The following is a 16,957-nucleotide window of genomic DNA, read 5'->3' as shown; positions in this document are numbered from 1 at the left end:
CCAGAATACACAATAACAAACACAGAGACATCTAATTGTCGTCCAAAAGCCAAATCATCATCAACAACAACAACAACAACATTGCTTGAAAATTGAGAAAATAATATATTTTACACACTGTGATACACTCCACCAAATGCAACTAATTTTATTTGTCTTATCTGAGACAATTAAGGTACACAGTTACTTAGAAAAACAAGCCAGTGTGTCTGCTCCCTCAATCATGCACCTTTAGAACAATAAAACCTCCCTTCAAACTTTCATAATTGCAAGAAAGACTCACTCTTGTGCTTTTGGCCTTGCCTTCTAAAGCAAAACCTTTAAAACCCATTATTCTTTTTTGCAAGAACTAATGACGTTTTTTGTCTCTTCAGCTTAACGCACTAATTGACAGTTTTTTTGGAGGATAGCCCAGATGGAAAAATAAGTACCCCCTTAAAGACCCAACTCCCTTGCTCATTCCCCTCGCTTTAAGTCCCTTATTAATTAAACTTTCACCAAGTCAGGAATTTTTATTAAAAAGATAAAGTCTGCCGTACCGTAAAACAGAACTAGCCTATTGTCTCTAAAGCTAAAATTTTACTTCTATAAATAAAAGAGACTTTTTAATACCATCATTTGCAGCAGGGGGACTTTGGACCAAAGGATCCACACAGTTCAGTAATTAGAGGGAGATTTTCATCCCAACTTCACCAAAATTGGTCAGCTTTAACCAATACCCTTTGCTCCAACTGAGTAAATACACTAAGACTGTTCAGTTTAGCATCATGGGATATTATTTACTGTACGGCAAACAGAGGCAGCAGCAGCAGCATCAGGCTCTGGAGGGACTGAAGTGTAAATATGTGTTTTGCCAGTGCTGTGTGTGTCTAGCCGTACATCTCAGACATCCTGCCACACTGTTGTTCAGACGGGAAATAAAGCTACAGCCAAATATTGACTGCAGTTTTATGATCAGTCACCCACTTGATCAATCAAATCCCACTTGTGTCGTTAACTATGCAACAATATTTGTCAATCAACACATCCTAAGAGGGGGGGGATCGTGTTGCTCCAATTAGGAGGCCTTCTTCTCTCTGTTGCTTTTATCAACAAAAAGAATCCACTTTAAAAATATGTATGTTTATAAAAAATGCTGACTTTGAGATTACAATATTTTTTAGAAATGTACAAAAGGAAGTAGAGCTGCAACGATTAATCGATTAGTTGTCAACTATTAAATTAATCTCCAGATATTTTGATAGTCGATTAATCTGTGTGAGTCATTTTTTAAGAAAAAAAAGTAAATAAATCTCTGATTGCAGCTTCTTAAATGTGAATATTTACCGGTTTCTTTCCTCCTCTATGACAGTAAACTGAATATCTTTAAGTTGTGGACAAAACAAGACATTTGAGGATGTCATCTTGGGCTTTGGGAAACACTGATCAACATTTTTCACCATTTTATAGACCAAACAAGTAATCGATTAATCGAGAAAATAATCAACAGATTAATCCACAATAAGAATAATTGTTATTTGATGCTGTCATTGTTTTGTGTTGTTAATTGATTTCCAATAATAAATATATACATACATTTGCATAAAGCAGCATATTTGTCCACTCCCATGTTGATAAGAGCATTAAATACTTGACAAATCTCCCTTTAAGGTACATTTTGAACAGATAAAAAGATGTGTGATTAACTATTTTAATCGATTGACAGCCCTAATAAAAAATACTAAAACTTTCATAACTGAAAGTATTCAACATTAAAAAGGTAGTTTGAAGGAATTAATAATAATCTTCCATCAAACATGGTCAGTGAAACTTCCTTTAAGGGTAATCTTGTAAAATCAAGATTTATCATGCTGATAAATGCTTCAATAATGAGTATCTAATACTGTGAGGCAGCGCTGCTTTGGTGCCTCATAGTTCTCTAAATGTATTCAGCTGCTCTTAACCACAAATCTAAAGTGAAAACAGAGAAACTGCCTTGGGGGGGGATCATTGTAAGAGATCTCGAGGGACTAACTCTGGATGTGGGTATCTGTAGAGGAGGTGGAGGAGGTCAACACTACATCTACTCAAGTGCAACCTGTAGTGCGCGGGTCAAAGCCATTGTTACGTCCGTCTGTTATGATGCTGAGACGAAGGCAACACACTTAAACGGAGGAACGGAGGAACGGATACACGCGGCGTTAAGGTGCATTAAGTTGCCAGAAAAGTAATGTATCATCCGAGGAGGATCATTATGCCACTTCCACAGTAACTGCTGTACAGCCAGCAAATCACAGCCAATTAAGAAGCCTTTAAACTTACAAGTCAAGCATCACTTGTTGTGCTGTCCATAATGGGGTTTTATGGATGTGAAGCGGTTCTGACGGCCGTATCGGTCTTGTGATGAATGTTAAACTTTACAGGAAATATTGCCCGAGTAGTGTTGAAAAACTGAACAGATCATTTGGTGCTTTTTTTTCAGGGACTCAGAGAGAGAGAGAGGATAAAAAGAGGCTGCACGTTTGATCCAATTCTATCATTTCATGAGAATCACACTTTCTACTTGATAAACACAACAGGCCCGTTTCCCAAATTTTTTGTGTCAGTTTTTCTGTTTTCCGCTAACGAGATGTCACTAATATGTGCTGGAATGCCGTGTGAATAAACAATTCGATGGGCCACGAAGAACTTAATGATGTATGCCAAATGTGGGGGGACAGCTCCGAAGCGCACATTTTTTGTAGACAAACATAGCTGTTGACAACGTTTTCCACACAGTTCCCTGTTTCTGTCAGGCTGAAAAATAAAAAAAAATTAAGAACAAAGGTACCACGACTGTTAACAAATCATGTCTTATTAGCATTTTGCCTCAAGTGGTCAAATTGTAAAGACAGATAATGAAAAAAAATGCCACTTAGCAAGAAGGGAAATCATAATTAACCCTCTGAGACCCACAATAGACCTGTTTTTGTCTTTTTTAGAGGGGGTCCAGGGGTTTTTTAGGGGGAGATAGCAGGTCAACAGTAGATGTCACATAGAAGTGGTGTACATCATCTGAAAGCTGGGAACCTGAAGATTAATTTGAACTGCTGCTCAGCACTGTGTGTCAAGTTCTTCTAGTCATAAATCAGAAATAAACATGCTCTATTAGGTCTCATAAGTTGTTGAAGCAATTCTGGGGTGGATTCCATTTGTTACAAAGATTTGGTGCTAAATTTAACCCTTTTTTACTAATCGAGAATTGATAAAAAATTATCAATATCCCTACAAAATACCACATTAGACACCAAGACCTTGAGGAACACCATAGAAAAAGCCATGCTGTGATTTGGGATCAAAAACGTTTGATGTTTTGGAGATTTCTTCAAGAACTGTATTTTTCGGCGATTGGATAGCGAGCACTTCTGTTGTGTAAACAGCTCAGAAACCCCCTTATTGTGAATCTAGATAGTAAAACCATCCATCCTCTGAATGCTCTAGGTCTTTAGTTTGTGTCTGTAAAGTTTCATGAGGCTGTGATTATCCTAGAGGTCACCACAGGTCATTTTATACAGTGAGGTCAAGTTCAAAAATAAATGGTCTCACCGCAATGAAATGTCTACTCCGGGGACTAACATCATCACACATGAATACAGTTGGGCTCATTGGATCCACAAGAGTCTCAGCTTTACAGTGATACCCAATTTTATAATTCTAAGACTGTTTAGGGACCCCAGTATGCAGAAATATTCAAATATACCTTTTTTAGAATAGGCGAAAATAACACAAAAACCGGCATGTGATTATCATAAAGTGGGCATGTCTGTGAAGGGGAGACTCGTGGGTACCCATAGAACCCATTTACATTCACATATCTTGAGGTCAGAGGTCAAGGGACCCCTTTGAAAATGTCCATGCCAGTTTTTCCTCGCCAAAATGTAGTTTTCCTAGTTTCATATGACATCTGTATCTTCACTCTCGCTCTAATACTGAACCTGCTACAGCCTCTGACAGACGGTAAAGTCGGTCGCAGGTCTCAGAGGGTTAAAAGAAAACAGAATTCCTGCATGCATTTGGAGAAAAACAGATCCGACTGCGTGTACCTGAGTTCCTTTTAACTAATAAAAAAAAAATGAAACATTGCATGTTTTACATAAATGCAGCTTCCTATTGTGAAGTGAATTTTGTTGTATTGTTCCTCTATACGCACACAGCAGCTTATTGGAGCCTGATTCGTGCCACTGTGTCTTCCTGTGAGCAGAACCCCAGTCATCTTTAAACGGCTCCATTTAAAATGCAATTTGATTATCTGCCAAATTGCTACCAAGTCTCTCCCCTCTGCAGCTTGGGGATGGGGGGTAAAAAATTTTAATTAGCATTTGTGCATAAAAGGAGAGGTCTTTGTTGCATTTCGAAACACGGCATCCCAGAATGACCACCACTTTCAAAGAGTCATCACCCAAACGATTTCAAACTAATAGATCCAAAGGGAGAGGAGCGGGTCCTGGCACGGAGGGGGTGGGGGAATCACAGAGGTCTTCAGTGGCACTGAAAAAAAAAAACCCACAGGACATGGCATGTTTAAATAATCCAAAACTTTTCTTTAATCATAGTTTAGAAAATTGGCTGGGACCTTCAGCAGGAGACAGCTGCTCTGCCCCGTAGCCATTTAATGAGATTCACTGAGGGTTTCCCTTAAAATATTTACGCTGTCCCATGGCACGGCAATATTGTCCTAGAACGGGGAGATAAGAGCCAAGGAGGTGTGTTGAAGTTTCTCCTAATCAATTTGCTAATTACTGGAGCGGCTATAGGAGAGGAGCGAGGAGTCCCTTCTGGCAAGCTGTATTCTAATAAACGCTGAAAAATTTATTTACTCCCTTAGCCAAGAGGAATTGTGAAGTGGGATTACAGCGAAAGAGCTGATTGAGACGGAGCGGCGTTGCGGTTGAGGTCGCAGTCAGAGGATCAAGGAGAGGTCTCGAAACATAAAAGGGATCTCGCAGGACCTGCACCTTTGCATCTGCTCGGGGAGCGGAGATGGCAGACTCTCACACGACTTGGCACGAAAAGACCTGACTGCTATAGCTACATATCAACAAATATTAATGAGACTTCTGGTTCTTGCATAATAAAACAGGGTTATTGTGGGAGTATGCAGTTTACACACTGCATAACTAACTGAAACAAAAAAAAGAATGCATGTATAAAATGTATGTATAGAAATACTTAGACAATCACTTTAATACTTGTAATATCATAGTAGCTATGGGGGGGGGGGGGGGGGGTATCCTACACGGAGCAGAGGCCAGGAGGCCCAGACATTATGCCAGACGTTAGGGTTGGGTGTTTGAAGCCATCCTTGTGCCCTCTGGCACCGGCTGACCTTCCCTCCCAACCTCTGGGACTGAGGGCAACCCTGGACCTGTCACAGGACACAGCCCACATCTTCTTCAGGGTTGGGGGGGGGGAGCAAAATCTGCTCCACCTCTTCAATGCCACATTATCTATAAGCCCACTTCCCCTCTTCCGAGGCCTGCAGCCAATAGCGTGTTGCCTGGACCGAGACAGGTCAAAGGTCAGCAGAAACTGAGCTAATCACGAGCCACAACGGCAGCAGTACAGTGAAGCACGGAGCAGGTTAAACCCCCGGGGGTCTTCTAGGGGCCGATGTTATCTGCCACCAGCATAACTACCACAAATCTGTTATTAAATATTATGTATTCACATTTAATAATTGTGTTATTGACTGATTCTTGTATTGGGTTTCGACCAAAGTCACCGTGACGTCACCCACTGGTTTGTGGACCGCCGTTTTGAAGCCTCGAATTCAGCTTTTTCAGCGAAGTTTTTTATTTGTTAGATGGTATTTTTATAGAGAATGTAATGTTGTTAAACATACTGCCAAACCAACCCGTTCTCATTCCCAACTCGTCAAATACTGCCGTTTGGTCAGCGCCCCTCGGTATCTGATACCGACGCACGGAAGCACCCTTTAGCGACTGTATGCGACACACCGGCCGTTCAACTAACTCCAATGTGAACCCACCTGCAACATTATTAGACGGTCAGAGCAAGTTATGTAGTATTAAGTGCGTGAGAGTCTGTTCAGGGCGGATGGTGGATGGGTCAAACAAACACAGGACTTTCAAACATGAGACAACTGTTTGTGGCCCGTGTGAAACTAAAAGTAACGTTGTAAGTCCCGTGAGTCGCTAATCATTCGTTAGTCACGTGATTTGTTAGTATTGTCAGCTCCGTGAGTCACGTGATTCGTTACTCAGTGAAGTTAACGTCAACCACGGCCGTTTTTTTGAAAGGGCACTATGCATGTAACGAGCATATATTGACACGCCGTCTCTGACACGTCCAAAAGTAACACAAGAGGGGTACCCTTCGCATCCATTTCCTGACCAAGTGGTGGTATTTGACGAGTTGGGAGTGAGAATGTGTTGGCCAAATTGCATAAAATTTCAGCCAAATTAAACTACCTTATTATAAAATATCTTTCCATTTGCAAAACTCTGATGCTGATTGAATTAATATTGTGTGATTCAAACCATAAAAGTGTAAAAAGACATTAAATGCCAGTTTTATTTTTCAGGCTATGCCTATTTGGAGAATTTGCAAACACTTTTAATTAGATAATAACAACGGCACTCCCCTTTGTTTTCGCCCTGATGCTAAACACGACCACAGAAAGGAAAAAAGGAAAACAAAAACACAGACTTATTAGTATTTACAGTCCATTTCCATGTCACTGTATTCATTTCTCCGATCGGCTTGTTTCCCTAACTCCCAGAGTCTCTCCGGCGATCCCTCCAGTGTAACCGAGCGCACGGATCTGAGCACAATCCCCCCCGAGAATTGAGGCAAAAACAAAAAACAAAAAAACCTGTTGCTGTGACATTTTGTTCCCTCTCACCTCAACGCATGCCAGTCACAATGGACCGGTGTGTGGGGGATCTGTGTTCAGATCACCATGGTGATGGCTCTCTGCCTCCCAAGGCTCCCTGGAGGGGGGTTTGGTGGTGGAGGAGGGGGGTGGGGGGGGGTTCGTTATGGAGCATGTTGTCAACCAAAACGCAGAGGAGAAATAGTGAAGAAGAGATGTTCCTAAAAACATCCTCCATGTGTAACGTTTCAGTCCACAGCCTCGAAACTCAACACACAGAACAACTGACACCACAGCAATCAAAAGAGGCCGACGTGTTTCACTCCTTAACCTTTAAAAGGGCAAAAAATAGAACAAAATAGTGCAGGTTCACGAGCAAAGGTCTGAGAACATCTGTCTCTGGGTAAATCATCCTAACATGACAGAAAGGCACAGAGATGGCATTACACTGAGCGAGACAAAAGGGCACCCCCCACTCTACACCGTCAGCTCCAATTTCATTTGCTTATTTGACTTGTTGTCCTCTTCTTCTTCTTCTTCTTATAAATAAGCCAACATTTTCCCAAGAGGCTGCACAGAGTCATCATCACTAGTCAAATGCACCGGCAGTATAAAGCTGGAGACTAAGCCGGGGAACTCATTTTATTCCAACAGTCAAAATGGTAGTAATAGAAAAACTACGTCTAATATTTGAACAACTAAAAATGTCTGTGGAAAAATCAAGATTTTCTGGTAAAGTGGCTCCAAGGCAACTTTTCCAGAAGATGAAAATATTTGAGGGATAAATTGTCACCCCTCTAGCAGCCCGTTCACATGAAAGGCATATAGGAATTACACGATAACGCGCCAGGTATTTGGCGTGCCGTTCTTGCTTTAGGCGTGTCATTAGTACGCCATGCAGTCTGTACTGACAGCAATGTAAACGCATCCGCGTAAATATGCTACGATCAGAGCTAGTGAGGTAGAATAAAAAGCAAGAAAGACTGTGTATGGCGGGTGGGGAGGTGGATGGGTCCAACAAACACAGGACTTTTAACCAGGAGACTGATGTTTTGTTTTGTAAGTTACCTTAGTGACGTTTGTGGCACATTTTAGACGTATTTTCCGTACTGATGTTACGAAGTTTACGTACTTATTTTAAAGGTACTGTTTGTAACTTCTTACACGTATAAATCGGGTCGGAGTCCCATGCGCGTTCGTGTGTGGCTACGCTGTTCCAACACAAACTACACGGAAGCACCAAAACCGCAAAGTTCTATCTAGTGAAGCCCGCCTTGTAAAACAGTGTCAACTCTTCCTTCTCCAGCCCCCCGACCGCGGCCAGAAGACACAGGAGAGCTTTGGTCTCCAGGGCTGGAGTCGATGCTGTACTCTGCTCCTCTGCTTGCCTGCTAGCCTTCACTCACACACCGTGCTTGTTCTCACTCGCTCCACCTCTCACATACATGCGCGCACACTACACACTGCAGAAGACGGGAGTCTGAAGCAGGAAAACACAGTATCAGCATTGATTCATGGAGAGACCTTCGTCTGGTCAGCTAACATTACTGCCAAGCAGCTGAAATATAGAGTGATATTGTGTTTTTTCAGCTGACGTGTGTCGCCTCACTGTATATCGGGTTGTTTCTGTGAAAGGAAATCTTCTGAAACAACATTTTGATCATGTGACACTGAAGCTGGTTAAACTACATTCTTTAAAGCATTAAGGGTAAACCAGTGGTACATAGTTGTCATTAGGAAACATACAATATACAGTAGGAGTGCATACTCTCACACACTTTTCTCTGGGTTTTTTTTGTTAGTCAGTCAGAGACCTTAATCGCGACCTTTTCATTTTGCAATTCAGTCAAGTGTGTTAAGTTTGACACACAGTGCACTGGAGTAAGAGCCAGAAAATCGAGAATCGATCCTGAATCAAATTGTAACATCAAGAATTGGAATTTTTAATAATAAGTAGGGCTGTCAAAGTTAACGCGATAATATCGCATTAATGCAAATTCGTTTTAACGCCACTAATGTCTTTATTAAGGTATATTAAGGCTTTATTTTCAGGTTCAGTTTTAAAGCTAGAGTGAAGATACTGACATCATACGAAACTAGAAAAGGAATCCATTGGTACCAACCGTGTCATACTAGCTTGTTGCGAATGAGGCTTCAAACTTATGCAAGATTTTGGCGAGGAAAAACTGGCATGGCCATTTTCAAAGGGGTCCCTTGACCTCTGACCTCCAGATATGTGAATGTAAATGGGTTCTATGGGTACCCACGAGTCTCCCCTTTACAGACATGCCCACTTTATGATAATCACATGCAGTTTGGGGCAAGTCATAGTCAAGTCAGCAGACTGACACACTGACAGCTGTTGTGTTGATGTTATGATTTGAGCATATTTGTTAAGCTGAATGCAGTACCTGTGAGGGTTTCTGGACAATATTTGTCATTGTTTTGTGTTGTTAATTGATTTACAATAATAAATATATACATACATTTGCATAAAGAAAGCATATTTGCTTGCTTAGAGTATTAAATACTTGACAATTTTCCCTTTAAGGTACATTTTGAACAGATAAAAAAAGTGTTATTAATCTGCAATTAATCGCGATTAACTATTTTAATCGATAGACATCCCTACAGAAAACATAATACTCAATATTTCCCTACCGTAGATGTGTACATTTTAAAAAACAAGGCTTACAATCGACCCCTGATAAGACGACGTGACGGCAGAAAGCACTCACTGTACTAATTACTGGAAGTATAAAAATCAACCTTCTGCTGCTGTTTCACTGTGCAGACTGAGATTAATGTGCCAGACATGTCTCACATCTGATTTGACTAATGAACAGGAATACTGCATCGGCTGACACAACGCTGGACCGGACTGTACGCTTACGTATCGTATATAAATACACACTGCATTGGATTTCCATTTAAGCAACATGGTTGAACAACCACTACAAGTCCTGGCAATTTGTCAAATGAGTTAATTGGTCACCAGTTCATCCAATTCATCTTAATGCTTGTTTTTGGACCACACCCAAAGAACAGTGAATTAGGCATGCACTGCAGCCAACGGTTACTTTGAGTACAAGACTGAGTCCCGAGTGGCGAGCGGTGCCAAAGTCAAAACTGTCCCTATTTCTATTTTTAATCAAGCTTTGTACGAGGAGTTCAATTCTGAATTATTACAGCCTTCGCTAGTGGGCCAAATACGGCTGTTTTCAGTCTGATGCAGAGCTGTTTACTCACTAAATGCCAGGTGGTGCCGGCGCTGGAGAGCTACAGGCTGGAGGAGGGGGGGGGGCAGAAAGGGCCTAACCTTTACACAGTGTCTAAACGTCCTCACTTTCTCCTTGAACATCTATCCTTAACTGTGCTCCTCTGGTCCCCTCCCTGTCCCAAAGTGGCCAGCTGGGAACGGTGCGCATGTGCTGACGTCCCCGCTAACCTTGGCCAGTGTAAGGATTACCGTGCATTTACACTCAATGCTCCTTCTTTCCTTAAGACTTATTAAGAATGATAATGAGCTCGGAAAAGGGGGGGCAGCCTGTCCCTTTCTCAACTCTGTGGAAGCTCTTCTGTCTTTCTCGCATGCTCACTTGTCTTATTCCTCTCTCTATTCTTCATCTCCATCTCCACCTTTTTCCTGCAGTCTCTCTTTCTCCCCCTCTCTCTCTCTCTCTCTCTCCCCTCTCTCTCTCTCTCTCTCCATCGTATTGAAAGGACCCAGGACAAATTACCAAAAAGGCCATTTTCATCTACGAACTGCAGGATTTAATCGATACTTATTTCATGCCTTCAAAATCAACCCTATATTACTGTTGTCTGTGTGATTTGTTTATTTTGCTCTGGAATATTCCTCCAGTCGAACGGGGGGTGGGGGGGGGGAATGCACGGGATGCAATTCACCTTGAACCTCCATTATATTGGATTTCTCTACTGGCTGATCAAGCATGCAAAAAGGACATTTCCTTAGCAGTAAAATAAAAACAATAATGATGATTAAAAAAACATGTGTGCTATTTGTGCTGGTATAACGGTACGGCGTCGGAAGGCGGTATATTTTTAACACTACGGTTGTGTGGATTTGTATACAAAATCATTACACCGAGGGGGCAATTGATAAAGCTTATGGGCTGGGAAACAAAAGTAATGGCTCCTGAAGCCTGTCAAACGCCGCCTGGGATTACTGACGCTTATTTGACATCAAAGACCTGAGGTCCACCGCCAAGGTCAAACAGAGAAGGAATACACATGGGTTTAATTCTACACACCCCTTGACAGATGCAGATGGGTACTTATGAGACATGAGGCATTTCACTGACTGATAGGGCTGCAGGAAATAAGAACGTCGGAGGCATCGCACGCTGATTAACCAATGAGATTCTCAAATAGTGGAGTGAACCAGGAGCACGGCACTACAGGCAACAATTCAAGTGCCTTTTTAAAGAGAGAGAGAGAGACAATCAAAAGGCCTAGAGGACACTGAGCTAAATACACACAAACCAAATTAAAAACAGCACAAATAAGCATCTCTGCGAGCTCGGGGAGATTTACGGAGCGCTACTTTCACCTCGTAGTGACGGTGAGAAATTATGAAAGAAGGAAAGGCAGGGAGCGCAAAGAGAGGGCAGTATGTTTGACAGATGGATATTGCACTGTCTCATCAATGCCGAAGAGAGATGAGAACCTGCACCAGCAGCCTGACAGCGAAGGCTGGCCGGCGTCCAACGAGAGATGGACCTTCGGACAGCAGACGCACGCCGTCACATTCCAGAGTTACACCGAGGGGGCACGCGGGATGAAGAGCTGGAAACTGCTTCAACTGATCAGTTCTCTGTGTGACAGAAGTGCATGTCCATTACAGTGGAGGCTGGTCCATATAGAGGAAGAGGAGGCTCTATCTTATAACGCCAGGTTCACTCTCCATGGAGAGCCTGCAGTGATTGTTATTTAGTTGTTGTTTTACTGCTTAATAAGAAAGTACAGATAACCTAAACCCAGCTGACTCCCTCAGGAGGAAGAACGTGTTTCTCACCACATCCCCAAAATAATGATAATAATAATAGAGCCATACCAGCCCTGTTTCAAAGAGATGTTGATATGTTATCATGGAATATCGGAATTTGTACATTTTATATAGGCTATTACCTATTAGGTATTTATGATACCTGAATAAAGTTAAGGAAGTGTCCTTGAAAGTTATTCATAAATGTTACTGTTAATCACAACGTGCAGAAATGATAAAAGACCGTTGCATATTTTGTCATTGATTATATCTTTAAAGACATGATTATGGGAAAATGTGGTCTTCAAAAAACCACAAACTATATTTTCATATAACAAATTTGTTATGTTTTCTTTTAATCTTTAATTAATTAATAGGAATTCAAACAATTAACCTTTTTTTTTGTTATTTCTTGGAAGGATGTTGAGCAATATATGAAACCACTTTCTAATTTGACTTAAAAAAAAGGCTATTAAGACATTCAATAGGCCTATATGTAGGTATACATATTTTTGTTTAGTGTGATATACCCCTGGCTCTTCTGTTATTCTTATACTGAATGTGTATTACACTCTAAGAAAACAAGATAATGTCCTGGCAGAAAATTACCAGCACATTTTCTGCTAAGTTTACAGACATTTTCTGAACTAAACAACAAAACAGCTCTCCAACTAAAACGACACTGAGCTAACGTTGAGATCATTTTGGTCAGACATTAATTTTTTTTACCACAGAAGTGTTAGAAAGCTTTCTCCAAATCTGAACTAAACTTTGCGTAAACTTTCATGTGACGATCTCTGCCTCTTCCAACTTTAGCACTAGCGGATGTTCTTGTTCCCACAATGCAATGCGTATTTAAAAATAAAACTCCTGTGAAAAATCTTATTTTTACAGAGTGTATGTTCTTTTGTTTAATAAAGAAAGAAAGTAGCCAACTAGTGTAAAATAACATGACGCCGTGGGGCCACGAGCCGCCACTGATGTACAACACACCCTGCCGTGCACTGAGGTGAACTGTTGTACCACGTAGCGTGTCACCTGCTACTGGTTATTATTTTGGGGTAAACTTATCTTTAGTGTGGCTAACGCTTGCTATTCAAATCACACGAAATGCAAGCAGATTTCATGTCTAAACATGTGTTTTTTAAAGCTCGCTCTGTTTAAGTGTCAAGTGTGTGCTTGCTTTGCATGCATGAATACATCTGCAACAGTTAGGCTGCACAGCTGCTGCATTATGAGGGTATTATGGAAAATACCTCAAAAGCACAAACACACACACACACTGCGCGCATAATGCCTCTTTTTACATCAATTTGTGAGACAAAAAGCACAAAAAGGGACATAAAATTGAAAACTTTGATGTTTACCTTGTGTTGTACTAGCAGTGGCATTTTTAATATAGAAGATGGCTTTCCATGAATGATCTGTTTAACCAAGGACAGGAGAGAGAGAGAGAAAGAGAGAGAGAGGGAGAGAGAGAGAGAGAGGGAGAGAGAGAGAGAGAGAGAAAAAAAGGATAATTAATTACTTTTGTGAGCTATTGCACGGGAGAGACAATAAACCTGCCTGGTCGCCATGGATATGACATATTTGCTCTGAAAACAACACAATAATTAGCAAAGGAGAAAGATCCGGCGAGAATATGAGAACTCCGGGTTTAAAGTGCCAGTGATCTATTCCTGTCCTCATCTTCATCCCTCAGAATAATAACAAACACAATGGCGTGCACACAAGCGCAGACGTTTTATACATTCACCAGAGAACCAACAGTGACCCTTTTACAAAAGCGTGTTAAATTAAATCTCACACCAAAGTGGTGTTTTTGTAGAGATCACAACTAACCAAACACGCAGCATACATACAGTGTTTTTAAACAGACTGTTTGTTCTACAGAAGGTGGGAGTCAGAAAAACCTGCCTTACAGCCACTGATGCAGATAAATCTTATTTACCATAGCAAATACAGAGTGTGTGTGTGTGTGTGTGTGTGTGTGTGTGTGTGCGGTGTCAGAGAGGTGTGTAACCTGACGATAGTTTGCACAACATTTGAGGCAAATTATCAGGTTTTCCAAACGGTTTAATCATAATGATGAAACTGATTAATCGATTATCAAAATATTTGGCGATTAATTTGATAGCTGATTATTCGTTGCACCGCTTATCGTGTGTCATTTGTACACCGCCATGCAACAAAGCTATGGTAACATCCGCAGTTTTGGAAAAACATCATGTTTGGGCTTAAAATAAGTACGTAAACCACGTAACATAACTACGGACAACACATCACAAACTTCACTAAAGAGACTAGAGATCACAACTAACCAAACATACAGTGTTTTTAAACAGACTGTCAGAAAACCTGCCCTAGAGCCACTGATGCAGATAAATCTTATTTACCATAGCAAATACAGAGTGTGTGTGTGCGGTGTCATAGAGGTGTGTAACCTGCCAATAGTTTGCACAACATTTGAGGCAAATTATCAGGTTTTCCAAACGGTTTAATAATGATGATGAAACCAATTATAAGTTGGCGATTAATTTAATAGCTGATTATTCGTTGCAGCTCTAATTTTTTACACCGCCGTGCATCAAAACTACGGTAACATCCGCAGTTAGGTTTAGGCAACAAAACCACTTTGGTTGGGCTTTAAGATAAGTACGTAAACCAAGTAAAATACGTACTGAATCATCAATCAAAGTGGTGTTTTTGTAGAGATCACAACTAACCAAACATGCAGGATACATACAGTGTTTTTAAACAGACTTTCAGAAAACCTGCCTTGAAGCCACTGATGCAGATTAATCTTATTTACCATAGCAAATACAGAGTGTGTGTGTGTGTGTGGTGCAACCTGCCGATAGTTTGCACAACATTTAAGGCAAATTATCAAGTTTTCCAAACGGTTTAATAATAAGGTGATATTTATTTATGATAATAACTAAAATAAATACTAAATGTTGTCACACATTTAGCAGGTTATACAGCCCCATTTCATATATATAGTGCACACATGCAAGATAAAGATTTTCATTTAAAAAGTCATGTAATCTTCAACAGCACAACTTCCTCATTTTCATTCTCTGAATATTGATTTCATTTATAGTATAGTTCCTCTTATTTACTGTAAATGATACTGTGTTTAAAGTCTACTACCTGTTTAGATGCAACCAGAAGAGTTTCACTAAGTTTTTTCTGCACAAATAAAAAAAAATGGCACTTCTTTCGGCGCACCCAAAAGTCTCTTATTCTTTATGCATTTAGAGAAGTGTCAGCTGGACAGTAATAACACATATAGAATGTAGGTGTGGAATAAAATAAAATATATCATATTTGCTCATATATTGTTTTTTTTTATCAAGTTCAAGTTCAACTTTATTGTAATTTTTCCACATACAAAGTACATGGTTAATAATAAGAAATTTAAAATTTTGGTTAAAACGAAATGTCGTTGCTCACTGACCAAGGTGCAAACACAGACATACAAAAACAGTCATAGAACATAACACAGTGAGCAAAGTGCGATGGTGCAGCACAATAAAAAGTGGATGACAGGATATTAACAGAGTAAAAGCAGTATAAAAGCAATCAGGTCTTTAAAAGTGCTATATATATATATAAACCCAATGACTCTCCAGTAGTTCTCCTTGTATAAATACCTTTTTATGCTTTTATATTGAGCTATTGAGTAAACTGAGAGAGGGAAAAGTTGCACCTCTATCTGTGTTCACTTTGCAGCAGCTTTTTGGTCGCCTGCAGGTTGTTTGAAGGCTTTAAATGAAACCGTTGTGTGCATTAATACAGTTTGTAGTAAATGCATGGAGCATTTCTCTGCAGGGCTGTCTAAGAGACTGACTGGGAGTCGCTCCAGACCTCCAGACCTGCAGACCCGCTGCTGCTTACTGTAAATGATACTGTGTTTCAAGCTGTGTTTAAAGCTACTACCTGTTTAGATGCAACCAGAAGAGTTTCACTAAGTTTTTCTCCACAAAAAAAAACCTAAAAGTCGCTTATTCTTGACGCATGTGGAGAAGTGTCAGCGGACAGTAAAAACACATATATAATGTAGGTATGGAATAAAATAAAATAGCTCATATTAGTGCTGTTTTTAATGCTTTATATTGAGATATATGAGAGTAAACTGAGAGAGGAGGGAGGAAAAGTTGCACCTCTATCTGTGTTCACTTTGCAGCAGCTTTTTGGTTGCTTAGTTGTTCCTCCGGTTGTTTTGAAGGCTTTAAATGAAACCCTTGTGTTAATTAATACAGTTTTTAGTAAATGCATGGAGCATTTCTCTGCAGGGCTCTCTAACAGACTGACTGTGAGTCTCTCCAGACCTGCTGCTGGAGGCTGCTGCGTCGAGACTCCGGACTCACTCCGTGTTTACCGACACGTCAAGTCTCCGTCCTTTTACTGTCATTAAACTGCTCGTTTCCAGCGTCACTTTATCACTTCACATGTCTATTCACGCACTGAATGATGTGTTTATAAATGAGCCTGTACAGTAGTTGAAGAGAGGTAAAAGGAAAACTCTTACCTGAGGTTTTCACTTCTTCTCTGCTTCTCCTCGGTGACTTCCCACCTGAAGCTGTGTGTGAGTGTGTGTGTGTGTGTTTGTGCTGGATGTCGGTTTAGAGCTTTCATTCATATAAAGTTGCAACATTGTTTCTTTTTTTTTCTTCAGTTTTTCGGGTTTTTTATTTGTAGCATTTTTCTAATTTGTTCCAGCGCGAGTCGGCCGGAAGATGTGCCCTGGAGACCGGCTCCGGGTGGGAACAGGAGCTTAATTGAATTTGTCGGTGAGCAGGTGATGGAGGGAAAACCCGGACTGGAGTTCAGTGTGATGGTGTGAAGTCTGACAGCTGACAGACTATGTTAAAAACACTCTGTTAATATGTTTTATATCAGAGGTGTTTTTTATTAATTAAGACAGATATTTTAATATATTATCAGCAAACAAAGTAGATATTATGACGGAGTAATAGGGCCACATTGAGGGGAAAAAATAAATCGGAGATTTCGAGAATAAAGTCATAATATTACGAGAATAAAGTCGTAATATTACAAGAATAAAGTCATAACTTTACAGTAAAAAAGTC

The 16,957-nt window shown here is 40.5% G+C and overlaps 1 protein-coding gene across 2 annotated transcripts in view; it reads right to left on the bottom strand.

Moving 5' to 3' along the window:
• casz1 (castor zinc finger 1) overlaps positions 1–16,593 on the bottom strand; it is a 225,604-nt gene extending 209,011 nt beyond the window's left edge. Inside the window, exons 1-2 of one of the 2 annotated variants that reach the window (XM_074645113.1) lie at positions 16,396–16,593; positions 13,229–13,285 (exon numbers count right to left, since the gene is read on the bottom strand). The gene's annotated coding sequence lies outside the window, so the exon portion shown is untranslated. The remainder of the gene's footprint in view (positions 1–13,228; positions 13,286–16,395) is intronic. The other variant, XM_074645114.1, reaches the window with a different exon arrangement.
• Between the last annotated feature and the right edge of the window lie 364 nt (positions 16,594–16,957).

This window comes from Sebastes fasciatus, chromosome 8 (genome assembly GCF_043250625.1).
Source record: "Sebastes fasciatus isolate fSebFas1 chromosome 8, fSebFas1.pri, whole genome shotgun sequence".
Taxonomy (NCBI): Eukaryota; Metazoa; Chordata; class Actinopteri; order Perciformes; family Sebastidae; genus Sebastes; species Sebastes fasciatus.
This window is presented reverse-complemented; position numbering and strand designations above follow the sequence as displayed.